General features: G+C 50.5%; 1 protein-coding gene across 6 annotated transcripts in view; it reads left to right on the forward strand.

Moving 5' to 3' along the window:
- The window catches only part of KIAA1671 (KIAA1671 ortholog), a 188440-nt gene that overhangs the window by 7454 nt on the left and 154258 nt on the right, over positions 1–26728 (forward strand). The window contains exon 1 of one of the 6 annotated variants that reach the window (XM_089894618.1): positions 23307–25573. The exons of the other annotated variants lie outside the window; for them this stretch is intronic. The gene's annotated coding sequence lies outside the window, so the exon portion shown is untranslated. Of the gene's footprint in view, positions 1–23306; positions 25574–26728 lie in introns of those variants that run through there. 6 annotated transcript variants of the gene reach the window in all.

Consider the following 26728-nt stretch of genomic DNA (forward strand, 5'->3'; position numbering starts at 1 on the left):
TCATTTTTTAAAATTAATTAATTAATTTTTTTTTGGCTGCGTGGGTCTTCGTTGCTGCACACGGGCTTTCTCTAGTTGCGGCGAGTGGAGGCTACTCTTCATTGCGGCGTGCGGGCTTCTCATTGCAGTGGCTTCTCTTTTGCAGAGCACGGGCTCTAGGCACGCAGGCTTCAGTAGTTGTGGCATGCAGGCTCAGTAGTTGTGGCTCGTGGGCTCTAGAGCTCAGGCTCAGTAGTTGTGGTGCACAGGCTTAGTTGCTCTGAGGCATGTGGGATCTTCTCAGACCAGGACTCGAACCCGTGTCCCCTGCATTGGCAGATGAATTCTTAACCACTGCACCACCAGGGAAGTCCCTACATGTGTCATTTTTACAATAATACTATTGTCATTATTACTAGTATCATTATTATGTATGAAGGTCTGTGAGGTTGCTTCTGGTCCTTGGAGCACCAGGGTCCTGGGGAAAGGAGTGACTTAGGACCCCTGCTTCCCAGCAAGTGTTTTTCCCCTTCTGCTGTAGCTGGAGGGCTGTCAGTTAATGGATCACTGTTTACATGACGTTCTGTCCCCAAGGCGAGCCTTGACTATCCACTCAGCCCCCTTCCGGCCAGGGAGGGGTCTTGGATGCTCTGAGTTTAAGGAATATTCACACCTTCCCATTGTGGAAACAATCAGCAGGTTTCAGGGAGCCCCTGGTTATGAGTATCGGCTGGAGGCCACCTGAGCTAGGTGCAGGGTTAGAAGTCACACTTACTCCTTCATTCAATGAAAATTTATCCTGTAGCTACCGCTTGGCAAATCCCGTGCTGGCCATGGGGAAAATGGGATCTGCTTGATGTCAGGGCTGGATTTTTGGAGAAAAGTTGGGTAGCGCCAGCATGGGATACCTGTGTGACCCTGTGTAGGTCACTTCACCTCTCTGGGCATTTCCCCATCGGTGAAGTGAGTCTCAGATGGGCCAAGGTGTCACTGAAGGTAAGAGAGGGCAGCCTTTTGACCTGTGTGTACCTGATGGTCTGCCTTGGCTCCTGTGCCTTCAGAAGTTTGGGGAGATGACTGAGTCTGCTGGTCCTCCATCTGCTGAGACCTGGCTTTTGAGAACACTAAATGTTATTTAGAGTAAAATAAAAATAATAAGTAGGGAGTTTTCATTCTGTCCCAGGCACTGTGCTCATCATTGTTTTATTTGATTCTTTTTTTTTATTTTTTATTTTTTCTGGTACGCGGGCCTCTCACTGCTGCGGCCTCTCCCGCTGCGGAGCACAGGCTCCGGACGCGCAGGCTCAGCGGCCATGGCTCACGGGCCCAGCCGCTCCGCGGCACGTGGGATCCTCCCGGACCGGGGCACGAACCCGTGTCCCCTGCATCGGCAGGCGGACTCCCAACCACTGCGCCACCAGGGAAGCCCTATTTGATTCTTATGTCCCCATTTTACAGATGAGAAAACTGAGGCTCAGAGACGGAGCCCCACGCCCAGGGCCTCTACTAGGAAGGGGGAATGCTGATCCTTGCAGCCTGACTCAGCCCATGTGCCTTCAATCCCTCCTTTGCTGCCTCCCTGGCGGTAAAGCAGGCCAAGCTAGAGAATCCTAGTGTTCCGTCCCATCTGTACTGTGTCATTGCTGTGTGACTCTGGGCAAGTGACTTTGCCTCTCTGAGCCTCAGTCCTCATCTGCAGAAAGAAGACTCTAGGATTTTCCCTGTGGGATGGTTGTGGGGTTAGGTGAGATAACCGTGCACATAGTAGGCACTTTAAAAATGGGATCCCTGCCCCATAAAAAGATCAGTTTAGTATTCTTAAAAACTGTCTGTAAGTTATACCAAGGAATGACTTTATGAATCACTATATAAATCTTCCTTGTTTGTAGTAGCAGAAGTAGTCATAGTAGCAGTAATTCAAAATAATAATTAGTGTTGATGGACTGCTTCTTATACTCTAGTTCCTTGTGCATTATTATATCCAATCTTTTCTCAGTGCTAGTGTCGTTCCCATTTTACAGATGAGGAAACTGAGTCCCGGTGTGGTGAACCTCCTCTCCCAGAGCTACCAGCTAGTGGCAGCCCTTTTGTGTGTGAATCTCCTTTGTGGAGATACAGCTGCACTTTCAAAGGCTCCAGGTCAGGGCTGTGGCTCTGTGTTGACGTTTCTTTTTGTTTTGCTTCCTCAGTGAAGAAAGCCCTTTCTGGGTGCCATCCTGTTTACCTGAGGCGTGGTGAGGCACCGCTGTGGGAAGGAAGCCCAGGGTGTGCAGGGCCCACCGGCAGAGGGAGGCCAGCGGGCATGTTGGGTACACCGAGGTCACTCCGTGAACTCCCGCCACACTGCCTGCCCAGACATGGAGCCTGGGCCTTAGTGGGCACAGTGCCTGCCAAGCCCTGCCCAGTGCCCTGGGCTGGGCTGCGGAGTGACTCGTTGGGGAACTCCCAGGGCCCTTTGGCCTGGGAAGCTGCCCAAGTTTGTCTCTCCCTTTCATTTTAGGCCCCAGCCCTGGAAATCTCATGCCTTTGTTTCTAGAATGGATTGCCTGCCTGCTAGGGACTTGGTTGGCATGAGAAGGGGTCCGAGGCCATGGGAGAGAATACAGAGTATATTAGAATGAGTTATGGGCCACTAGTCAGGACCCCTGAGTACCTACTTCTCTGCTGGGTGTCCTTGGGTAAGCCCCTTCCCGCTCTGGGCCTTTTTCACAGGGGGAGGGGCAACTGGATGAGTAGATCCCAGAGCCTTTTATTCCTGCTGCGCCTTCTGGGAAGACTCAAAACCAGACCTTTGAAACGCAGGGCCCAGGAAAAAACCAAAAAAACCAACAAAAAAATCCCACCCTTTGTTGAAGACCTACTGTGTACCAACTGCCTTGTTAAGGAGGTATTACATCTACGTCTTCTGTCAGTCCTCAGAGTGACTTGGGCAGGTGGTATTACTGACCCGTTTTACAGATGAGAAAACCGAGCCTCAGAGACCTGAAGCCTTCCTCAAGGTCTCTTAGCTTGAGGCAAGAAGTGGCAGAGGCTGGATCTGAACTCAGGTCTGCCACCTGGAAAACTGCCAACCCCTATGATAGTAACTCAACACAGTGGGTCCTCCCACCTCCCCATGACCATGTTGAAAATACCACCTCTCCCCTCAGAACTTCCCGGGCAGTGTATCCCTGTCCTCTTTTGGGATAGTTGGTCATTTTCATCTTTGTTATTAATTAAGCACCTACTGTGTACCAGGGCCTGGGCTGGGCCCTGGGTTTCAGAGGTGCCTGGGATACAGCTCCTGCCCTCCCAGAGGGGACAGATGAGGGGTTACAGGGCAGCGTGCCCAGGGCTGTGATGGTGGGTGTGGGGCCCATGGGGGCACCGGGGTGGGGACCCTGTTCTCCTGGCCCCGCCTCCTGGCAGCCTCGAAGCAAAACCGTTTCCCTTGACACGCTCAGACTTGGATGAGATGGGAAGCTTTGGCAACCAGCATTCCACCTCCTTCTTGGAGAGGTGAGGTGTGCCTGGTTACTGTGGGATTTAACTGCAGGGAGGAGATGATGAGACGTCCAAGTGTCGCCTTTATCCAGATGCCTTCATCTCAGCCCCTCTGCCCTCCTCCTTTTCCTTCATTAAAGGGGGGGATTGGGTGAAGGGGGGCAGCAAAAAGCTCTGGAGGAATTTTTGGAATGCCCAGAATGCTAGCTGACCCAGCAGAGTAAGTGTGAGCCATCTGCCCTGGCTTTAGTGAGCTCGGCTGGGCGACCGCAGGGGCTTCCTGGGTGTCACCCAGTTCCTGTGCCAAGGCCCGGGTCACCCCCGGGAAGGTGGCTCTTCTGTGGACCGCGGCAGCGGCCCACCATGATGACACTGCTCGGTTGAGAGCCATGCAGCCCTGGGGTCACCTGCTGCCTCTGTTTTGTCGCCAGCCCTGGGCATGGCTTCTTCTCTCTGCATGGGTGTCCGTGCCATGGAGCGTGGGTGCTGATGCCCGTCTTTCAGCCCGGCCGGGAGCTCCCAGCGAGGTCACGTAGGTGAATGTTGGGGTGAATGGCCAGTTGATGTTCGTGCTGGTCTACTGGGGTGGGTGGTGATGTTAAGTAAAGCCCCCACTGTGTGCATGCATCCTCACGGGGTTTCTATATCCTTTACTATTTACACCTGGCCAGCCCTTCTGCCTGAAGGTGGTGGCAGGAGATAACTGTTCAGTGCTCTAACGGATGATTCTCAGTTCATTTTCCAAATTAATAATTTTTATTCTCTTTTTATCCTTAGTACAATATGTTTACGTCATGCTACAGTACATGTTCATTGTCAAACATTTACAGATACAGATAAACAAAAAGGAGGAGGTAAGACTCATACAATCCCACAATCGAAAGATAACCAGGGCTCATGTTTTGCGGTGTGAGTTTTAGACTTGTGCACAGTACATGTGATGGAGAGATGTCAGCACCGCATTCTGCAGTTTAGAGTGTGGGCTTTATTCTCAGGTGGCTTGAATCCAAATCCTGGCTCTGGAATCTCCTAGCTGTGTGACCTTGGGCAGGTCACTTTCCCTCTCTGAGCCTCAGTTTCTCCTCCGTTAAGTAAGGTGGCTGTGAGGATTAAATGAGTCGATGTCTGTGAAGTGCTTAGAGAGATGCCTGGGATACAGCAAATGCTTCATGTTTACGAGCTACCGTTTTACACTATGCATATTTTTCCTTGTTTTGAGCGCTGCGCCCCTTTCTAGCAATGCTGTAATCTACAACTGGCGGGTTTGGACATTAGGCTGGGGGGGACACCCTGACCACCTCCTGGCAGGGCCAGGGCCAGGGCCAGCAGTGGGGGCTGCTGAGAACGGGGGTTGGGCCAGCTGGTTTGGCTGACACAGAGCGCTCCTGGCATGCTCACAAGCCGCCCCTGATCTTTATCGCTCAGGGATGCTTCCTGTCCCCACTGAGTCCTGGGCATTTGTCCAAATTAAAGCCGCTGGCTGGTCCCAGCAGCTGGAGGTGGCCCCTGTAAATGAGCTCACCAGGAACCCTTCTTCTTTCTCCCTTGGCGCCCGCAGTGGCTTCAGAAGGATGGGCTCAGCCACAGCTGGGAAGAGGGACAGGGTCGGCTGGCCACCTCTAAGCAGGTCTGAAACTAGGAAGTCACCTGGCACCAATGGGGACCCTCAGAGAGAGGGAAGGGGTTTGGGGAGCCATCGGGCAGGACAGTTAATGGAGCCTGGCTTTCAGAAGTGAATTTGGGGTTGGTGACATCCACTGGGGACAAGCGATGGCGTGCTTTACCAGCTCAGTGACCACGGGCGAGTTAAACAACCTCATCCGCCCTCAGTCTTCTTCTCTGTAAAATGGGGCTAATAGTAGGTCTCACCTTATAGGGTTGTTGTACTATGATATGTAAAGGTCCTAGCACAACTGGACCCATAGTCAGCACCTCAGCATCATCATTTGTGCATCTAAAACAACATGGACTGAGCAAGACACTATGCTAAGTGCTCGCTATGCGTTATTTTCTAGTCATGAATTGTCGTTGCTGTTATTAACACCGTTGTCCTGCTGTCTGATTCCACACTGCTTGGGAGTATGTTTAACCATGGCTTCACACCTTTGAGCGTGTGATGAAACACTCAGCACACAGTCAGTGATCAATAAAAGGCAACCACAGCGGTTGTTATTATTGGGTTTGCTGGCACTACACGGCAGCTGTTGGACGACAGGCAGCTCCCTCACCAACCCAACGCCTGTCATTTGGAGCGCCTGCCCCGTGAGTGTTCTTCTGGGGCTGACCTTGAAATCCAGGTTTGGGACTTCCCTGGCGGTCCAGTGGTTAAGATTCCGCGCTTCCAATGCAGGGGACGTGGGTTCAATCCCTGGTTGGGGGACTAAGATCCCTCATGCCTCATGGCACAGCCAAAAAAAAAAAAAGAAAACCAGGTTTTCCTTGTCCATTTCAGTGCCATGCCCCTGCCCCCATCGGCAGTCCTCCTGGCCGTCTATCCACTTCAGCTGCTCTGAAGGATGGTCTCCGCATCCTGGGGGTACCCCCAGGATCCTCCAGAGTGAATGTTGTACCCACGACACGGTACATCCCAAACGTCTCTCCCAAATTTGGGCGTGATTAATCTGGCTGTCGTTGTGGAGGATGGTACAAAATTTGCACCCGCAAACTGTACTTTTAGGGGGTGGATCGTGGAGGCAGGGTGTTGGGAGGATAACTGCTCTTGCGGGCTGCTGCCTCGGGCTCTGGCTACAATCTTCTGCTGGCTTGGAGTACGGGCGGGGGGTTTCCCTCTAACTGCTTCCAGAGGCCGACCGATGCTGGGAAATCTTGAGTTCCAGCGTGTGTCTACTGTGAGGGGGCGGGGTAGGCGGCTGGAACAGGCCGGGACCCCAGCTGGTTTTCCCTTCTATCTGAAATCTAAGATCATACTAGAGAAAGATGCTAAGTACTAAATATAATTCTTTGGGTAGTTCTTAGTACCGAAACAAGACAGAATCATTATAGAACACAAGCAAAAAATAAAAATACAAAATAAAAATCAACCAAAATGTTACCACCCAGGCAGATATCACAGTGATAACAACAACGAAAATAATAAGTTAATGTCTATTGAGCACTTGCTAAATGCTTTACATGCTTTATCTCACTTCACCTACTCAGGAAAAGGTATTTCTGAGAGATTTGAATTCGGGACCCGGTGCTCATGAACGCATGGTCAGAACCACCCAAAAGATCTGGTCCCCCATTGATCCTTCCGTCGACCCCCTAGGATGTGCCAGGCATGTGCTAACTCACTTCATTCTCATGGTGACTCAGAGAGGCAGGAACTCTTCTTGTTCCCATTTTCCAGATGAGGAAACTGAGGTCCAGAGAGGTGAAGTCCCTAGCCCATGGTCACTCAGGAGGTGGGATGTGAACCCATGTAGAGCCTCTGTTTTGAGGATTTAATGCATCAACTCTGTGTTTTCCAAACTCCAGTCATTCCTGTATCACCTTGAAAAGTTTTCATATTTATGTACCACCTGGGACTGTTCCTCAGTTAATGTTTTTCTTGAACTTGACTCACTTTTTAAAGTAACAGCTTTATTGAAATACAATTCACTTACCATATGATTCATTCATTTAAAGCGTACAATTCAAATTACAGTTAAAAATAGAACTACCATATGATCCAGCAATTCCAGTTCTGGGTATTTATCCAAAGAAAATGAAAACACTATCTTGAAAAGACATCTGCACCACCGTGTTCATTGCAGCATTATTCATAATTGCCAAGATATGAAAGCAACCTAAGTGTCCATCGATGAATGAATGGATAAAGAAGGTGTGGCATATATATACAATGGAATATTATTCAGCCATAAAAGGAGTGAAATCTTGCCATTTGTGGCAACATGAGTGGACCTCAAGAGGATTAACCTAAGTGAAATAAGTCAGATAGAGGAAGACAAATACCAGATGATCTCATTTGTACGTGTAATCTAAAAAGAACCCAAACAAACCCCAAACAAAAACAAGACCTCCAGTACATAGATATAAAGACCAGATTGGTGGTTGCCAGGTGGGGGCGGGGGGCCTGGGGGTTGAAATGGGTGATCAAAAGGTACAAACGTGCAGTTATGCAGTAAGTCCTGGGGATGTAATGTACAGCACGGTGACTCTAAGTTAATATTGTATTGCATATCTGAAAGCTGCTAAGAGAGTAGATCTTAAAAGTTTCATCACAAGAAAAAAACTTTTTGTAATTATGAGTGGTGATGGATGTTAACTAGACTTGTTGTGGTAATCACTTTGCAACATATACACTTGAAGCTAATATAATGTTGTATGTCGATTATACCTTAAAAAATTTTTAAATAAAAAGAATTAAGAAAGTATATAGTTCAGTGGTTTTTAGTATATTCACAATTTTAGGACATTTTTATGACCACAAAAAGAGATTTCGTATTCATTTGCAGTCATTCCCCACTTCCTTCCAATTCCCCCAGCCCCTGGTAACCATTAATCTACTTTCTGTCTCTCAGATTTGCCTATTTTGGACATTTTATATAAATGGAATCATACTGTATGTAGTTTTTATTCTAACTCCTTTTACTCAGCATAATGTTTTCAGGGTTCAGCCGTGTTGTCAAGTGTATCAGGACTCCATTCCTTTTTATGGCCGAATAATACTCCATTGTATGGCTCAATGACATTTTGACTCATTTTTTAAAAACTCAAAAATATTAAAAAAGATGTTCAACGTGCTGGTTATATTTGATCTAAAGCATGGGGAAATACATCACTTAAAGCCTGTTTTTTTTTTACTATAACTGGAGATTTATTATATTCTAATACAGATCATTTATAAATGCAATTTCTTTACTCAAAAGTTCCCTCTCTTTTTGTCTGTGTACAATTTGCAAAACTATTCTGAAAGCGGAATATATGTGCACAAGTCTGCAAAGACTGCAAATTAAGAATATGGCAAATGCTTTACAAGTTACTTTCAAAAAACTATCCGCTGTGTAACGGATTCACTTTGTTGTAAAGCAGAAACTGACACCATTGTAACGCAACTATACTCCAGTAACGATGTTAAAAAATTTTTAAAAATTAAAAAAAAAACCTATCTGCCACAACTGGGCCTTTACAGTGCCTTTTTCTTTTCTTTTTTTTTTTTTGGATAAAAATATTCCAATGCCAGCCTTCCTTCCGCTGCGTTATCACTGTGGTACATACATACTCCATGCCCTGATGTACTTGGGACCGTACCTTGTAAACTCTTAACAGGCCACCCACAAAGTGAGCTGTTTTATCGTGTCGTGTCGTTGTCATATTTGGGGGAGGGGGGTGTGATGAGATATTTTCCATTTTGTCCCATGAATGAGAAAAACACAGTCTTCTGCTAGAACAGAGGAGAGATTTAAATTTCAGCGTTGATCGCTCCCATGCTGTACGCTGCCCCCAACCACATATTGGGTAGAACGTATGAAAGTGCCATTTTTGTAGCCCAACAATGGTGGAATACTGTAATTTCATATGGTACAACCTGAGGATGACCCCACCAGGTCAGCAATATTGGTCCCTGTTTGCAGATGAGAAAACTGAGCCTCAAGAGGGAGGTGACTCAGCAAACACAGCCAGCACGGGCAGAACGGGGAGCCAAAGTCCCTACTCATTTCATATGGCCTCCCTTGGCTCTTGCGATGACACTGCTGACTCACCGGTGGTGGATGGGAGCTTTGGCTTATTTTTTCAGCAGCAGGGACGGGTTTCCCTGCACCATCCACGCTCCCCTCCGTTCTGCGTGGGCTGGCCACGTGCCTACTGCATGCCCTGCGGGAGGCCACTGGCTGGGAACCAAACAAGTCTACCCATCGCTGGTCTCCAAGGCCCCTGACAACCTGGTCCTTCCTCTCCCCATCCTGAGCCGGCGACTCGGGGCCCTTGGCCCCGCTGCAGCCGGGAACGCTGAGCCCTGCGCATCCCTCCCTGGAGGATTGGTCCACATTTGGCAACGCTGTCTACAGAGCAGGATGGCAGAATCCCCAGGGGCGGGCCTTGGATCCGGGCCCTAACCAGGCTGTCTGGATTTTTGTGCCTTTCCTTTGGAAGCCTTCCTTTCTAGGGGAGGGAACAAAAGGCCTCGAGTGCGTGTTTCTCTCAAGGTCACAGAGCCAGTTGGGAGCTGCTGCGCAGGGACAAGATGTCAGGATTCCTGCCACCTAATTCCTGCTTCTTCCCCCCGACACCCTCCCGGCCCCCTTGAGCCCCCCTGTTGTTGGAGGCACCAGTCCTTGCTGCCCCCCACAGCAGGTGTGAGCTGGCTGGGGGTGCCACACAACCCCCGAGCTGTCTGGGTGGAGCTCCAGCACCCACTGGCCACCCGCCAGGTGACTTGGGGAGCCCACCGGGCCGGTCATGGCTTGAAGATAGTCCAGCACCCAGCACCCCAGCAGGTGGAGGAATGGGTTTGGCCCTTTCCCCACCCATCCCCCGCATGCTGGGGCCCACCCCTGGCTCAGCCCATGGGCCACCTGCCTCTGGCAGCGCCTGAGTGCGCCGGGTTTTGCAGGAGAAATGCTGCCTCGGTCCTCCCCGCCCCAGTAGGACAAAGCCTTCCAGGGACCCTGCCAGTGGGGAGGGGAAGGGGGAGACCGAGGCGGGGTAACTGGACCAGCAGAATCACAGCCCAGTGTGGATGACCACGGTTCCACAGAGACAGACCCCAGTTCCAGTCTTGCCTCTGGACAAGTCACATCACCTGCCTCTACTTCCGTTTCCTCATCTGCCAAATGGGTGTGATAGGCCTGCTTCAAAGGACTGATAAGGGTTGGGCCTGTAGTAGGGGCTCAGTAAATGGCCATGTAATGGGGGAGGGGGTAGATGGAGGAGAGCAGGCAGTCTCTTGTGTCCAGGAAGCCTGGGCTCAAGTCTTTGGCTTCACCATTTGCTGCTTGTATGACTCCAGGCAAGTTGAGCCCCCAGCCTCAGTCTCCCTGTCTGTACAATGGGAATGACAGGAGAACCAATTTGAATGTGCTGTTATGAGGATCGATTGAGATGCTGCCTGTGAAGTTCTTATTAGCTTGGCATGTCTTTGGAAGCTGTTTTTATGATTATTATTAACATAATAATAATGTTTCCACAGTATCAGCATCGGATGCATCTGAGTGTGTTTATTGGATGACCTTGCAAACTTGGGGATGTTTCTTTGAAAAGGGGGAAACCAAAGGGTGATGGAGGCAGGGGGATGGATGATGTGAACCCTCAGGGGCCCTTCCTGTCCAGAGGTGCTGGATAAAATATTGGTCCAAGGCCAGGGACTCTGTGTTCTGCTGTCTGGGCCCTTGACAAATGGGGTCATTGGCCTTGGTGAGGCGAATGGGTGGATGGTAGGCAGGATCCACCCCTAACTTCCTGCTGGGGTGTGAGTCAGAAACAGAAAGGCCTGAGTGTGTCCAAGTCCCTCTAACCCTGTGGTCACTTGGGGGCACCCACCTTCCCCCCCCTTCCCTCCCCCGGGGTTCTGGTGGGGCCCAGGGGTGTGATGTGCTCACAGGTTGTTCTGTGGACTGGTTTCTCACCCTTAGATTCGCAGCGGGGTGGGGTGGGAGAGCTGGGGTTGCTGAAGCCCAGAGAGGGCAGGGTCTTTGACCTGTGTCACCCAGCAAGCTGAGGGCAGAGGGCTCTTGACTCTGGGCTCCGGGCAGGGACATTTTATTGCTGAATTGGCCTCTGTCCTCACTGAGTTTAATTTCTCCACTTTCTCACCTGCAGTACATAGTCTTTATTCCTTACTCATAAGTGGCACCTGGCATTAACCAAACCACGAAGCCAAAAATACACTCCCCTGGACCTACATATTTTTCATGTGGGTGTCCTCCAAAAGCTCAGAGGGGGGATGGTAATAACAGCCACCACCATCATATAGCTGTTAACACATTGAACACATGCTGTGAACCAGGCACGCTGCTCTGCACTTTATAACGATTAACTCATTTCATTCTCCCGGTGGCCCCATAAGGCAGGGATTGTTATTTTTATACCCATTTTACAGATGTGGTAACTAAGGTACAGAAAGGCAAAATAACTTGCCTAAGGCCACCATGGTAGAACTGGGATTTGAACCCAGGCAGCAAAATCTGGCACCAGATTTCAAAAATAAAAATTATGTTAAAATTGTGGTGAAGTACACATAATGTAAATTTAGCATCTTAACCATTTTTAGGTGTACCGTGCAGCGGCATTAAATATGCTACCGTCATCACCATCCATCTCCAGAATTCTTTTCATTTTGCAAAACTGAAACTGCACCCACTAAACACTAGCTCCCCATTCCCAGCTTCCCGCATCCCCTGATAACTGTTACTCCACTTTCTGTCTCTGAATTTCACTAGTCTAGATACCTTACGTAAGTGGGCTCAGGCAATATTTGTCCTTTTGTGTCTGGCTTATTTCACTGAGCATAATGTCCTCAAGGTTCACCCACGTTGTAGCCTTTGTCAGAATTTCCTTCCATTTTAAGGCTGAATAATATTTCATTGTACATAAACACCACACTTTGTTTATCCATTCCTCAGTCGTGTACCTGGACACTTGGGTTACTACCACATTTTAGCTGTTGTGAAGAATGCTGCTATTAACATGGGTGTACAAGTATCGCTTTGAGATCCTCCTTTCAATTATTTTAGGTAGTTACCCAGAACTAGGATTGACGGATGGTATGATAGTTCTATTTTTAATTATTTGGGGAACCACCATACTGTTTTCCACAGCAGCTGCACCATTTTACATTCCCACCAGCAACGTACAACTGCATCCCACCAACACCTGTTATTTTCTGTTGTTTTTTTTTTTTTTAAAAAACACCAGCCATCCTAATAGGTGTGGCTGGCACCTGATTTTTGTGAGAGATTCTTAGAAGCTGTATTTGTGAGGCCTCAGTTCCTGTTAGAATGTCTGCTGCATCATGGGATGCGTTTTCTGGAAATATTTTGGCCTCTCCCACCCGACTGGGAACTTTCTCAGGATGAGCCCCAGGGCCGCCACAGGGATGCTGGCCTGGGTTAGATGCTGAGGAAACGCTAAAGAACTCGATTCTCACTGACCCAGGGCACACCCCGGCATGTGTCTTTTTTTGGGAGAAACGCTTACGGCCCGGATCTTATTCTTCCGGGATGCTCTCTGGGCAACGTAGTCCCACCTTCTGGGTCACTGGGGAGGAAGCAGCGGCTGAATACCTGGCACCTGGCTGTTCGGAAGAAATACCCTCCCACCCCCGGCAGCTTTAAGAAAATACAGGTGCTGGGACCACCATTTGGAGGCTCATACTCCGTGGGTCTGGGGTGGGGCCCGAGCATCTGTTTTAAAAAAGAAATCTCCCCAGGTGATTCTTACGGGCACCTGGCCCAAGAGGCACGCCCATATAACATGTCACTCGACTCTGGCTACAGCTGAGGAATTTATCACAAAAATACCCGAGGGACATGTGTGTGTCTGCGTCTTCGCTAGAGTGAGTGAGTTAATGAATGAATGATGAATGAATGAGTGCTGAGTTCCCCAAGCTCTGTCAGCCCCACACCATCTTCATAATTTTTGCCCTGTCTCTACAGGCATACCTCGGAGATATTGCGAGTTCGGTTCCAGACCACTACAAAAAAGCCAATACGATAAAAAAAAAGCGAGTCACATGAACTTTTGGATTCCCGGTGCACATAAAAGTTATGTTTACACTATACTGTAGTCTGTTAAGGGTGCAATAGCATGATGTCTAAAGAGACAATGCACGTACCTTAATTAAAAAAATACTTTATTGCTCAGAAATACTGGTCATCACCTGAGCCTTCAGCTAATCATAACCTTTTTGCTGGTGGAGGGTTTGAAATATCGCGAGAGTTACCAAAATGTGACACAGACAGGAAGTGAGCAAAGGCTGTTGGAAAATGGCACCTATAGACTTGCTCGACGCAGGGTTGCTACAGACCTTCAATTTGTGAAAAACATAGTATCTTCGAAGGGCCAAAAAACGAGGTATGCCTGTATACTTTCTATGTTATTAGTCACCTAATACTTTAAAGCCACCCCACCTAGGTGTACTGAAACAAATCTATGTAAAAATTGGAAAAGCCGGGCTTCCCTGGTGGCGCAGTGGTTGAGAGTCCGCCTGCCGTTGCAGGGGACACGGGTTTGTGCCCCGGTCCGGGAAGATCCCACATGCCGCGGAGCGGCTGGGCCCGTGAGTCATGGCCGCTGAGCCTGCGCGTCGGGAGCCTGTGCTCCGCAACGGGAGAGGCCACAACAGTGAGAGGCCCGCGTACCGCAAAAAAAAAAAAAAAAAAAAACGAAAACAAAAACAACAACAAAAAAATTGGAAAAGTCAGTATCTCTGGCCATAAACAGAAGTTTACTTTCAAGGTACAAAGGCAATCAAACCGTGTCAGCAGATTTCAACTAAATTCAGTCATCCCTCGGTATCTGCGGGGGATTGGTTTTAAGAGCCACCCGGGTACCCAAATCCGCGGATGCTTAAGTCCAGTCTAGGATAGGCGGCCTTCCGTATCGGTGGCTTCCTCATCTTCGGATGCAACCAACTGCGGGTGGGAAACACAGTACACGGTGCGCAGTCCGTGGATGCGGAAACACCGGATGCAGAAAGTGTGTAGGCGGAGGCCAGACTGTAAATGCTGCAGCCCCCAAGGGTTTTGAGCCAGAGGACTTGCTCTCTTTATTAAAAGGTGTAATTAGCAAGTGTTACATAAGTGTTAAGGACAGGCAAGCACCCGGTGGAGATGTTCTTCTGCCTGGAACTACTTTTCCTCCATGAGTCAGTGCTATTTATTGTCCAGCGCTTGGACTATGTGGCCTCCCATGCTTCATAGCTGCAAAGTCAGGCAATGAGGGCGTGAGAGAGGAGCCAGGGTGACAGGGAGAGTGGATTCCCATGGGCGAGGCCCACCGTCTTGAGTGGCCATCGCCCCGAACTGCCCTGTGGGTGTGGGATTAACTCGAGCCCAGGGCATCCCTTGCCCCACGGCTGTCCCAGGACTGAAGAGGCTTTTATCTACAGGTTCATTGAGTTGAGACGGGTCCCTGCCAAGGAGGTCAGGTCCTGGGTCGGGCACAGAGCCCAGAGGGCGCGGACCTCGTAGCTGGGAGTCAGGAGGGAGAAGAGGCCTGTCCTGCAGCGCTGGAGTCCCTGTGGGGTGGACATAGGCATCCCGGCTCCTCGATCACCGGTGTGGAGGCCAGTGGTCTGCCTCTTCCTGGAGCGTGACCTTGGGTGAGTCCCTTGACGTTTCTGAGCTTTCCTTGGTCTCTCTGAGCTTCCCTTGGTGCATCTGTTAGATTAATTCATTTGGAAACTACTGTTGGATGCCAGCTGGGGCTAGACTCTGAGCTGCTTGCCGCAGGAAACCCGGCAGCTGAGACCCCTTCTCCCTGGGAGTTTATGGGCTGGCGGGGAGGCGGACATGGCAGGGAGGGGAAGAGGTGCAGGAGGCTTTGAAGATAGTCTGGGGGAGGCGCTTTAGCTGAGCGGTCGGCTCAGATTTTTCTGAGGCTGGTGTAACAGGTAACCACAATCTGTGTTACTTAGAACAACAGAAATGTATTGCCTTACAGCCTGGAGGCTAGAAGTCCAAAATCAAGGTGTCAGCAGGGCCACACTCCCTCAAAGGCTCTAAGGGGAACCCTTTCTTTCTTCTTCCAGTTTCTGGTGGCTTCCGGCAGTCCTTAGTGTTTCTTGGCTTGTGTCTGTATATCTGCATTTTCTTTTCTTATGAGGACACCAGTCATTGGATCAGGGCCCACCCTAATGCAATATGACTGCATTGAGACATCATTATGTCTGCAAAGACCAAATAAAGTCACATTCCAAGATTCCAGATGGACATGAATTTTAGGAGGACACTATTCAACCCACTATGCTGAGGAAGGGCCATTAAAGCTGAGACCTAAACATGTGTGTGTGGTCAGGGAGGGTGGGGAGTTGCGGGGAGGGGGTCATTCAGGCAGAGGGAACAGCATGTGCGACGGCTTTCCGGTGGGAGGGCAGCTGAGGCGAGTGTGACGGGGGCAGGGTAAACAAGGGGAGCTGTCGGGGCTGAGGGCAGAGAGACTGGGGGGCTGCAGCACGGAGCCCCGGAAAAGGGATGGATTTCATCCTAAGCGCCTCTGACGAGTTTAAACGGGGGCGTGATGTGATTGGATTCCCCTTTTTGGAAAACGGTCATCTTTTTTTTTTTCTAATTGAAGCACAGTTGACTTACAATGTTGTGTTAATTTCTGTCGTGCAGCAGAGTGACTCAGTTATACATATACATACATTCTTTTTTATATTCTTTTCCATTCACGGTTTATCACAGGATATTGAATATAGTTCCCTGTTCTGTTTTTTTTTAAAACAAGGTTATTCTAACTATAGACGGGGAAGGGGCATGGCAGTGACCAACAGTATACATGCTTTAAGGTTTACCCTAGCACATTTGCTTCCCACGAGTGCCTTAATATTCAGAGCCCTGGCAGGGAGGTAGGGCAGTGCTAATATCCCTTGAGGAAACGAAGGCCCAGAGAGGGTAAGCAGTTTTCCTAGGATCACACAGCTAGGATGAAGAGCACTCAGGACACTCACCAATGTCTTCTGTCTTGTGAATGCTCAGGCACCTGGAGGTGAAGGTCCTTGGACCTTGAAGGTCCATTTTCAGAGACAGCTGGGATTCCGGTGCAGGGGAGATGCATTGATTTCACACCTGTTGCTGCCTGTGCTGTGTCATTTGCTCAGCCCAGGGAAGGTTTAGCTATGCGATGGGGATAAGGTAGCTTTGGCAAGTTAGTGTGGAGTTAATTCCCTTGTATCTGTGAGCTGCTGGGATCCTCCCCTTCAGAGCAGAGCTCCAGAGGAGAAAAAGCAGGCCAAGGGCAATAAACACTGCCCTGTTCACCAAAGAGCATTTTGGAGGGTTGTGATAAAATCTTGGGCCAAGGCCCAAAGGAAATGGCAGGATAGTTAAGACTGTCCCAGAACCTTTGAGCTGATGTTTCTGTGACATTTGCGGTGTCTAGTCACATGGAAAAGAACTCTCTTCTTGAGAAATAAAAATTCGTATCTATTCGGATGGAACATTCCAGAGTGTGAACATGTTCATTGAACCCGTCCTGGGATTGACAACATAAATTAAGAGCCATCTCCCAGGTATTGAGGACGCTAACATCCTCCTGAGAGACAGGCTTATTTGCTGGATCTGAGATTCCCAGTGTGGGGCAAGGTCATTATTTCCTGCTCGGGTCTCTTGTTTCTTTAGTTCTCTCTTTGTCTCGGTGCTGGGGTCAGCGGGAGGGAGACGGAGGGATTGCTCTGGAATGCCCCCCTTCTGATGAGGATGTTTCTCCAACTGTGTTTTGAGAGAGCTGTGGGGTGCTCCCTGGGGAGAAAGCTGAGCCAGACACTGCTGACCCCCTCCCCAAGCCTAGCTGCTTGGATGGACCCCTTACCCGGCAGGGTTGAGAGATGCTGTGTGTGTGTGTGTGTGTGTGTGTGTGTGTGTGTGTGTGTGTGTGTGTGTGTGTGGCGGAGAGGAGTTAAACTTGGTTCGGGATCTGAGGGCTGGTTTCCTTCCTCTCCTGGTGAAAGGCCCTGTCGAATGAATCACATCCTCTCTTTAGCGTTCTGGGCCCACAGAATGTCAAGGCCAGCCTGGTGTTGTCAGAGGGATGCCCACCCAGGGGATGTCAGACTCTGGTTTGGGACTCCGTGGAGGGACTTTGGGCCACCCCAAGGGGTGATGCCTGTAGCTTCCCTTTGAGGCATGTATATTTCGTTCATTCATCCATCCATCCATGTATCCATCCATCCATCTGTCCTTCCACCCATCCACTCATTGCAAATCTGGGTGATGCTCAACCCCTTGCTGGAGATAGGTCCTTGGGTTAATCATCCACCCTTTGTTATTCCAACACCTGCCTCGGCCTGGCCCTATGCAGCCCCCAGGGACTCACCTATGGAAGAGACAGACAAGCTCCCGCACCCTGGTCTGCCAGCTTCTCCTGTAAAGGACCAGATAGTAACTATTTTCAGCTCTTCAGATCATAAGACCCCCATCACAACTGCTGACCGCCAGACACAATATGTAGCCAAGTACATGCTGCAGTGCTCCAGTCAGATTTTATTCAGGGACACTGAAACGTGGTTTTCCTATAATTTTCATGTTGACACACGAAATATTATTTTTTTGATTTTTTTCCCCACTGGTTTAAAAATGTGTGGGCTTCCCTGGTGGCACAGTGGTTGAGAGTCCGCCTGCCGATGCAGGGGACACGGGTTCGTGCCCCGGTCCGGGAAGATCCCACATGCCGCGGAGTGGCTGGGCCCGTGAGCCATGGCCGCTGAGCCTGCGCGACCGGAGCCTGTGCTTCGCAACGGGAGAGGCCACAACAGTGAGAGGCCCGTGTACTGCAAAAACAAACAAACAAACAAAACAAAATAAAAATGTGAAAACCATCCTTAGCTCACAGGCCCTACAAAAAGAGATTTGGCCCATGGGATTCTAGACAGAATCAAAGTGAGTAAGCCGACAGAAAGATCATTTTGGTCCGTGAGAAGGGTGGTACAGAGGATACAGCAGTGAGACGGAGGAAGCGCTTCTGTTTGGTGTTCAGGGAAAGCCCCTTTGAAGAAATGACATTTAAGTGGAGAACTGAGTGGAGGGAGAGTCAGCCCCTTGTCCAGGCAGTGGGAACAGCGGGAGCAAAGGTCTGAGGTGTAGGGAGGAGTTGGCGGAGTGGGGGGCGGGTGCAAGTACAAGGAACAGAAAAGTGTGCATGGCCCAAGCCAAAGGGTGAAGGGGAGAGATGGGTAGTGAGGTCCCAGAGATGAGAGCTCGGCCATTTTAGATTTTGATGAGGGTGTTGCACCTCAGTGTTTCCCCGAGGGATGGGAGAGCTGGGGTATTTATACTCCAGCTCCTGGGGCCTCAACTCCTGGCTACTTCCGGCTGTCTTGCACCCAGGCCCCCAGGGCAGGGGGAAGCCCTCAGGCAGAGACTACAGGGCTTTTGAAAATTGTGGGAGTGTTCAGGGTTGCAGATAGGACACTGACAGCATCCACTGCACTGGGATTTAGTGCCTTTTTCAAGACCTAGCTCAGGTATCTCCCCTGCAGGACGTCTTCTCCACTCCCCCTCCTGGCAACCCCTGGTCCTCCTTCCTCTGGTCCCGCTCGGCCCCCAGGTCAACCACCATCCTAGTGCTTCAGGGCTTGATGCTGTAATTCCTCCTTGGTCTGGGTTGGGGCCACACCTTGTTCCCAGATACAGGGTTTGGAAATGCCTGGTGATGATGAGTTCAGGGCAGTGAGGCGGGACCCCTGCCCTGGGGCGCTCACAGCCCTGGGGGGAGGCAGGCAGTGACAGGTGGCTGTGTTGCAGGGGATGAGGGCTGGGGAGGCTGCGGCTGAAAAGCGGCTGCTTTCTGAGCTCCTACTGCTCGCAGACCCTGTGCTTCTCACCCCTGGACATCCCTGGCGTCCCTCTGGGAGTTCCATAAAAATAGCCACGCCCAGGCTCCACCTGCAGAAATTCTAACTTGGCCCAGGACTGCATCTGGCTATAAATCTTGATCCAGTCCTTTGGGCTTGGAGTGCCAAACGCCTCTGTATTGGTTTCTTGTGGCTGCTTGAACAAATTATTACAGACCTTAAAGGCTTAAAGCAACAGACGTTTATTCTCTTCTGGTTCTGGAATCAGTTTCACTGAGCAAGAACCGAGGTGTCTGCTCCCTCCAGGGGCTGTTGGGGAGAATCCTTGCCTTTTCCAGCTTCTGTAGGCTGCCGCATTCCCAGTTCCCTTCCTGAATCTTCAGAGCCGCAGCTGAGCATGTCAAGTGTCTCTCTGCTGAGGCTGTCACATGGCCTTTTCTCTTCCCTAGGCAAATTCTCCCTCTGCGTCCCTTTTATAAGGACACGTGTGACTGCATTTAGGGCCCACCCGGGTAATCTAGGCTTATCCTCCCATCTCAAGATCCTGAACGAAAGCACATCTGCAAAGACCCTTTTTCTATGTACGGTAACAGGGATCCTGCTTCCGGGGCTTAGGACCTGGATATTTTTTGGAGCCATTAATTCAGCATCGTGCTCCTGGTCCCGAGAACGCACCTCCTGAGCCCCCAGCCCGGGCAGGTGCCTCCCCCCACAGCTAATCTTATGGACTCCTGCAAGGTTGGGTTCCTTATTTCTGCTTTCCAAGTGGGGAACCTGAGGCTTGCGGCGGGGAGAGTGATTTTCTGAAACCAAGCTTGCATTTGAGTCTGACCTCGCATCCTTTAAGCCCTGAATCGTGTTGGCCTTCATTCCTCATGCTCCAGGGAGGGGGCAGCGACCGAAGTGCTGTAGCTAGAGGGGGTTCTGCTGAGCTCCCTCTGCGGGGTCGCAGGATTCTAGAGACTACTGCCCTGGGGCTGGGAGCCTGCTTGTTATGTTTAGGGTGTCTCTGTTCCGACGCCCCTCAGTGGGAAGAATTCCCATTTCTTCTTCACATGATCCTTTTGGGGAGAAGGTCACTATTGATGTTAGTTCTTTAAAAATGGGCTTTGGGGTGATTTAACTCACCTGAGGATCGCAGTGGGCGTCAGCGCCAAAGACAGGGGAGGAAAGGGAACCGCTCTGTCCCAGTTGCTGCCCTGGGGCCCTCCGTGCCCATTCGGGCTCTGCATCACTATCCCCATTTCACAGGTGAGGAAACCCAGCCTTGGGCAGGGGGATTGCCGTGTCCAAGGTCATGCAACCAGTAAGTGGTGGAGGCAGGATTTGAACCCAGGTCTCCCTGACTCTGCCCTTTGCGCTAGTGGTGAATCACCAGGCCCGGCACGCTGCCTGATTCTGAGTGGTGGGATGGTTTTTTTTTAAATTTATTGAAGTATAGCTGGTTTACAATGTTGTGCTAATTTCTGTTGTACAGCAAAGTGATTCCATTATACACATACATACTTTTCCAGATTCTTTTCCGTTATGGTTTATCGCAGTATATTGAATCTAGTTCCCTGTGCTATGCAGTAGGACCTTGTTGTTGTTCCATCCTATATGTAATAGTTTACACCTGCTAATCCCAAACTCCCACTCCTTCCCTCCCCCACACCTGGCACCCACAAGTCTGTTCTCTGTCTGTGAGTCTGTTTCGTAGATATGTTCATTCATGTCATATTTTAGATGCCACGTACAGGTGATGCCCTGTGATATGTGTCTCTGTCTGACTTACCTCGCTTAGTATGATAATCCCTAGGTCCATCCATTTTACTGCAAATGGCGTTATTTCGTTCTTTATTAGGGCTGAGTAGTATTCCATTGTATATATACACCACATCTTCTTGATCCGTTCACCTGTTGATGGACATTTAGGTTGTTTCCATGTCTTGGCTATTGTAAATAGTGCTGCTGTGAACGTTGGGATGTATGTATCTTTTTGAATTATAGTTTTGTCTGGGTATATGCCCAGGAGTGGGACTGCTGGATCATATGGCAACTCTATTTTTAGTTTTTTGAGGACACTCCACACTCTTCTTCATAGCGGCTGCACCAATTTACATTCATGGTGGGAGTTCTGAATTGAACTTTTTCGGTCCCTTCTGGTTTCCCTGCTTCATGTCGGGAGGGGGTTCACGCTTTTCCTCTCACCCTCACATTCAGTCCTTCAGCCAGTCCCATCATCATTTTTTTTTTTTTTTTTTTTTTTTTTTTTTTTTTTGCGGTACACGGGCCTCTCACTGTTGTGGCCTCTCCCGTTGCGGAGCACAGCCTCCGGACACGCAGGCTCAGTGGCCATGGCTCACGGGCCCAGCCACTCCACGGCATGTGGGATCTTCCCGGAAGGGGGCACGAACCCGTGTCCCCTGCGTCGGCAGGTGGACACTCAACCACTGCGCCACCAGGGAAGCCCGCATCATCTGTTTTTAAAGCCATAACATCTCTTCTCTCCGTCCCACTGTCACTGAACCCGCCCAGGCCCCCCACCTCTTGCACCTGGGAGGCAGTAGGGGCCTCCACTCTTGTCCTCGGCAGTTTATTCTCCTCTGGGTGCCCGGAGTGAGCTTCCAGATGGTTCACAGCCCTGCTAAAGCCCACGTTGGAGTGGATTCCCACTCCTTCCCACAGAGGCTCTGCCTGACCCCCCCCCCCCCATCCATCCTGCCCCTCCAGATGACCTCATCCTCTCCCTTCCCACCTGCCTGCCTCTGGCCTTCCTTTTGGAAGGCTCTTTCCTGAGCTGTTTGCATGGCAGGCTCCTCCCCTTCCCTTGGGTCTCAGCTCAGGTGTCAGTCCCCTCCCCTCCCCATCCCCCCAGGGTAGAGTTGCTCCCCGCAACCCTGACTCTTATCACATAACCCTGCTTTATTGCCTTCACAGCCCTGGTCGGCTCCTAAACGATTTCTTCCTTTCCTTTTGTCTACTGAAAGCTCTGCCTTCTAGAGCAGAGCCTTTGTCAGTTTTGCTGTGAGGCTGCATCCCCCATGCACATAGTCGGTGCTTAATTAATGGATATTTGTTGAGTGAATGGTCCAGGTGAGGAGGTCCAGGTTCCAGTGTGGACCTTGCCCGGGCTTCCTGGATGTCCTTGGGCAACTTTCTTCCCCCTCGGGCTCTCCTCACCAGTGTAACCTAGAAGCTTGGGCTGCGTGGTCTCGAAGATGGAAGACTCTGGCCTTCCAGGCCCCAGGAATTCAGGGCTGGTCAGGGCTCTGGGGGGATGGGCTGGCCCAAGGGAAGATGTGGGAGGAAGGCAGACCCTGAGCCACAGGAAAGGGAGAGTCCCTGGGTGGGGAAGCAACTATTTGGGACGAGTTCACGAGGTTTAACCAGAGCTCACGAGCCCTCCTCTCCACGGCGCCCCAAGAAAACACTGGCTGTTGTCTTAGCTGCTGTGTTGGTGCCGGGAGGGTGTGCGGGGCGAGTGTCCCCCCTGCCGGGACCTCTGTCCAGCAGGCTTTGTTTGAGATTTGAACAGAAAAGAAGGCTATCCTCTTTAAAACGCAGCTCCAGAAACCTCTCTGGGCTTTGGGGATCTAGGCAGAAGATGGCAGGGAGCTTTTTTCTCACTCTTTGTTAAACATTAAAAATTTTTTTCTAATGGAACATTATACATGCCAAACACCAGGAAGAAAAAATACCCTCCGAAGTAAGCCCACCACCATTGGATAATCACCGTGAACTTTTGGCATGGGGATTTTTGTATTTTCGAGGGTGCCTTTGGTTTTCCCATAGATTATGCTGCTTACAGTCTTTTTTCAAAACCCCAGATGTATACAGCTTTGAAGCTTCCTTTTTTTCCCTCTTAAATCATGCTATTAACTAGTTTCTCCCATTACCCATCTTGGTAAACTTCATTTCGGACAAGTGCATAAAATTTCCAAAGAATACCATAGTCTGTTTAACCAAACCCCAGTCATTGGACATTTAGCTTGTTTCACATTCCTTGGTCCATCTCTCCAGCCTCGAGTACCTGGTGTTCTCTGGCCCTGGAAAACCCTGTACTTTTGGTTCCCTGAAAGGGTCTCCTGCCTCAGGACCTTTGCACAGGCTGTTCTGCTGCCTCTCCCTCTGTTGTACCTTCCTGGTGTGCCCCCTTTACTTTCCTCACAGTTTGTATGGAAACCTTTCTTGGGTTTCTCTTTGAGTTCTGCTCGGCTCCCCTCACCCCTGACTGTGAGCTGCCTGAGAGCCAGGGGTGTTGCTGTCTCTGGAGGGGTTATGGGGATTGTTAGTTTCATGCCCCCTAGATGTTTATTCTTGTGTTGTAAAAATGGGGCCTTGGCTTCCTTTGAGTCTTAACTAGTTGAGTGGCTGGCCGGGGTGGGGGGGTGGGGGGGTGAATATGTTTTATGATGGGGGTAGGGGATACATTTTTATTTTATTTTATTTTATTTTATTTTATTGTTTGGCCGCTCTGCTTGGCATGCAGGACCTTAGTTCCCCGACCAGGGACTGAACCTGCACCCCCTGCAGTGGAAGCGTGGAGTCTTAACCACTGGACCGACAGGGAGGTCCTAATATATTTTTACTTTAGCCCCCAAAGCATGAGGCAAAGATGAAAATGACCCCCACAGATGCATGACACCCCATCTAGTTCCTCCACTGACATACTCCATGTATGTGGACCCACATGACAATGGTGGTTACCATGGAGATCCACAGGTGTCATTGTCACCACGATAAATAGTAAGAGCTGCTCTTTCTTGAACTCTTAGTTTAATTAATTAGTTTAATTCAGTTACTTCTCACAGCCAGGCCCCGAGAGAGGCTCTCATCATCCCCATATTACAGATGAGGAAACTGAGGCTTGGAGAGATGTTGTAATTTGCCCAGGATCACACAGACTAGAAGTGGCTGAGGCAGTATATAAACCCAGGTGGGGTGGTTCCAGAGCCTGAGCTTCTAACAACAGCCCTGGCCCACCCCCCACCCCACACACATGCCAGACATGAGCACATGCCACCAGCTGCCTTGGGTGTTGGTATTGGCTTTGGGCTACAGAACCACTGCCTGCAGCCCAGCTCCAGTGTGAACAGGTCACCTCTGGGTGTCAACAGGCTGGCCCAGCAGGCGCTGGCTCACGCCCTGGCCTTGTCCATCCTTGAGGGGTGGAGTCATGACCTGGACTTGCAGGTGGGCAGCTTCAAGGATGCTGGCCTTGGACTCCTGCCATAGCCTGGACGGCTGGTCTTCCCACCACACCTGTGGGAAGGGCCTGGGGCTTGATGGGTGTGCCAGGCCCTTTTGCCCAGCAGGGGAGCTGAGGCTCAGGACACACAGCCAAAGTCTGTGGCATATACCCAGACAAAACTATAATTCAAAAAGCCCCAACCAAAGGCCTCCCCTTGACCGCTCAGCCCCTCTGTCCTGCTGAGGGCCTGGCCCAGGCAGTGCCTGTCACTCAGGCCAGCTTTGGGGACCCACCCTTCCGTATTTTTAAGATTGTCCCCTGTCTTCATTCCTGCCAATCCAGGAGAGCGGTTCAGCCTTTTGGGCTCTGAAGTTTGACAAGATGAGTGACCTTGGACTAGGCTTTTAATTTCCTTAAGCTTTAGTTTCCTCCTTTCTTAAGTGGGAAAAATCATGATACCTGTAGTCCTGGGGTAATGGGAGGAATCGAGGAGATAATCTCTATCCAGAGTTTATTTTAGAGCTGGGGACACGCACAGCAAGCGTGGGGTGAATGCTTGTTCTGTGGTTGGGCTTGTTATTTCCACCAGTATGGGGAGGTCCGGGACCTGGGTTTGCCCTGTCCATGCTTGTCCCCTTGCATCCCCTCCTTCCTTGGCGTGGCCACACCATATCAGCGTTTGCAGACATGGGTCTGGGGACCCCTCCCCCTCCTCTACAGAGCAGGACATGACTCATGCCTGCGCTGGTGGACACCGCCCTTGGCATAGCTGACCACGCCCGCAACTGATCTCCTGAGAGGTTGTCTCTGGGGTTTAGGTATGTTGCCAGCGGGTGGGGGTAGGGACCAGGGCTTGGACCCTGCCAGAGCTGAGACTGACCCCTAAAGAGCTGGATTCTTTAAGGATGCCCATGCCCGGGTCTCTGCCAGGAAACCAGAGTCTTAACTTGCCATGTTGTGGCTGTAGGCTCTGGGCTTTTAGTGGAGGACATGGTCTCAGATGGAGGGAACACACTACTATGTGCTTGTAAAATCCTGTCTTTGTAATTGCCGACTTGTGTGAACATTATATGTGTCCCCTGCCACCCCCAAGCTGGCCCCATCTTGTTCACAGGTGCATCCCGGCTCCTGGTACAGTGCCTGGCACATAGTAGGAGACCAGTAAAAGTGGAGTCAATAAATAAGCAGTGCCAAGCACTTTTACGTCCTTAGCAAACCTCTCAGCTACTTTTGGAACTGGATAGGATCACAAACCCATTCAACAGGTGAGGAGGCTGAGGCTAAGGAAGGTAAGGAGCCCAAGTGCACAAAGGCAGGATTTGAGTTCGATTCTGCACGCTGTGAGCTGCAACCTGAAGCTCTCTTCTGACTCAGATGCCCACTTGCCAGGTGCCGATCTCAAAGCAGCTCTCTCTGCCTCTCCCTCTACCTGCCTTGAAGCCAGCAGTTCTCACCTGGACGCACAGGATGGAGGATGCTGACATGTGAGACGCCCTCCCCTGGGAGTGGGGGACTCAGGGAGGCTCCTGGCAGGCAGGCGGTAACTCCACCCTCTCCCACTGAGGAAAGCAGATCAGGATGCAGGGGAGGCAAGGAGAGGAAGGTGTTTCTGGGAGAACCCCAAGTGCACTCTCATAGGTGGCCTCAGATCTGCTCATTGTCCCTTGTCCAGATTCAGCCCTTGCCACTTTTTGCCACTTCAGCCCAGCCAGGTTAGCAGAAATTGCCTTTCCCTCAATGCCCTGAGCTCTTTTCCAACTCTAGACCTCATGGTCTTCCCTTGGCTGGCTCCCTCTGATCCTTTAGGTTATGCAGCTGAAATGCCACCTCCTCCAAGAAGTCTTCCTTGATCACCCAATCCATGGGGCTCAACCATGATTCACTTCACAGACCTCATTCCCTTCACCTCCCTTGTCACATGCTGCCATCTTTGTCCATGTTGGCTTATCCATTCCCTGTCTTTCCCACTTCCCAACTCTAAACTCTGTGTAAACAGGGTCCTCGAGTTTTGAGTTCATCAGTATCTCCCCATCCCCGAACATGGGGCCTGGCACATAGTGGGTCAATATATCTTTTGAATGATTGGTAAAAGAGCAACTTGAAAACATTTGGCCAGCGCATACGTTGGCACCTCCCACCGTCTTGGTCATCGGTGGGTTGTGGACCGTTTCACAATGGGGTGTGCCTCACCATCACATCACGAGACCCTAGGGGAGAATGGGTGTTCTGAGCAAGTCCATCTCTTGTGAGTCAGTGATTTTAGGAAAAGACGGGTATCTTAGGTTGGGCTCCCCCAGAAGCAGAGCCTGAGTCAGGGGTGCCAGGGCAAGTGATTTATTTGGATGGTGGGACACGATTAGACTTTGCTAACAATCAAAGCAGCTGGGGGCAGCTGGGGTATGAAGTATGCTGGGAACCTCAGGGAGACTATGAAACACGCCTCTGAATTGTCCCACCAGCAGTAGAAAGTTGTCCACCAGTGCCAGGGAGGTTTGGGTGGGGCTCTGACAGCATCTACCACAGTGGGCAGGCTCTTACTCGGTGGCTGGCATGCCCGGCCTGGCAAGCTCTGGCAGGGACCTGCTGGCTCCAGCAGACAGAGGGGGATGGTGGCTCTGGTGAACCCGAGCATAAGCCCA

This window comes from Delphinapterus leucas, chromosome 14 (genome assembly GCF_059928025.1).
Source record: "Delphinapterus leucas isolate spDelLeu-1000000601 "Yukka" chromosome 14, BTC_Dleu_Yukka2, whole genome shotgun sequence".
Taxonomy (NCBI): domain Eukaryota; kingdom Metazoa; phylum Chordata; class Mammalia; order Artiodactyla; family Monodontidae; genus Delphinapterus; species Delphinapterus leucas.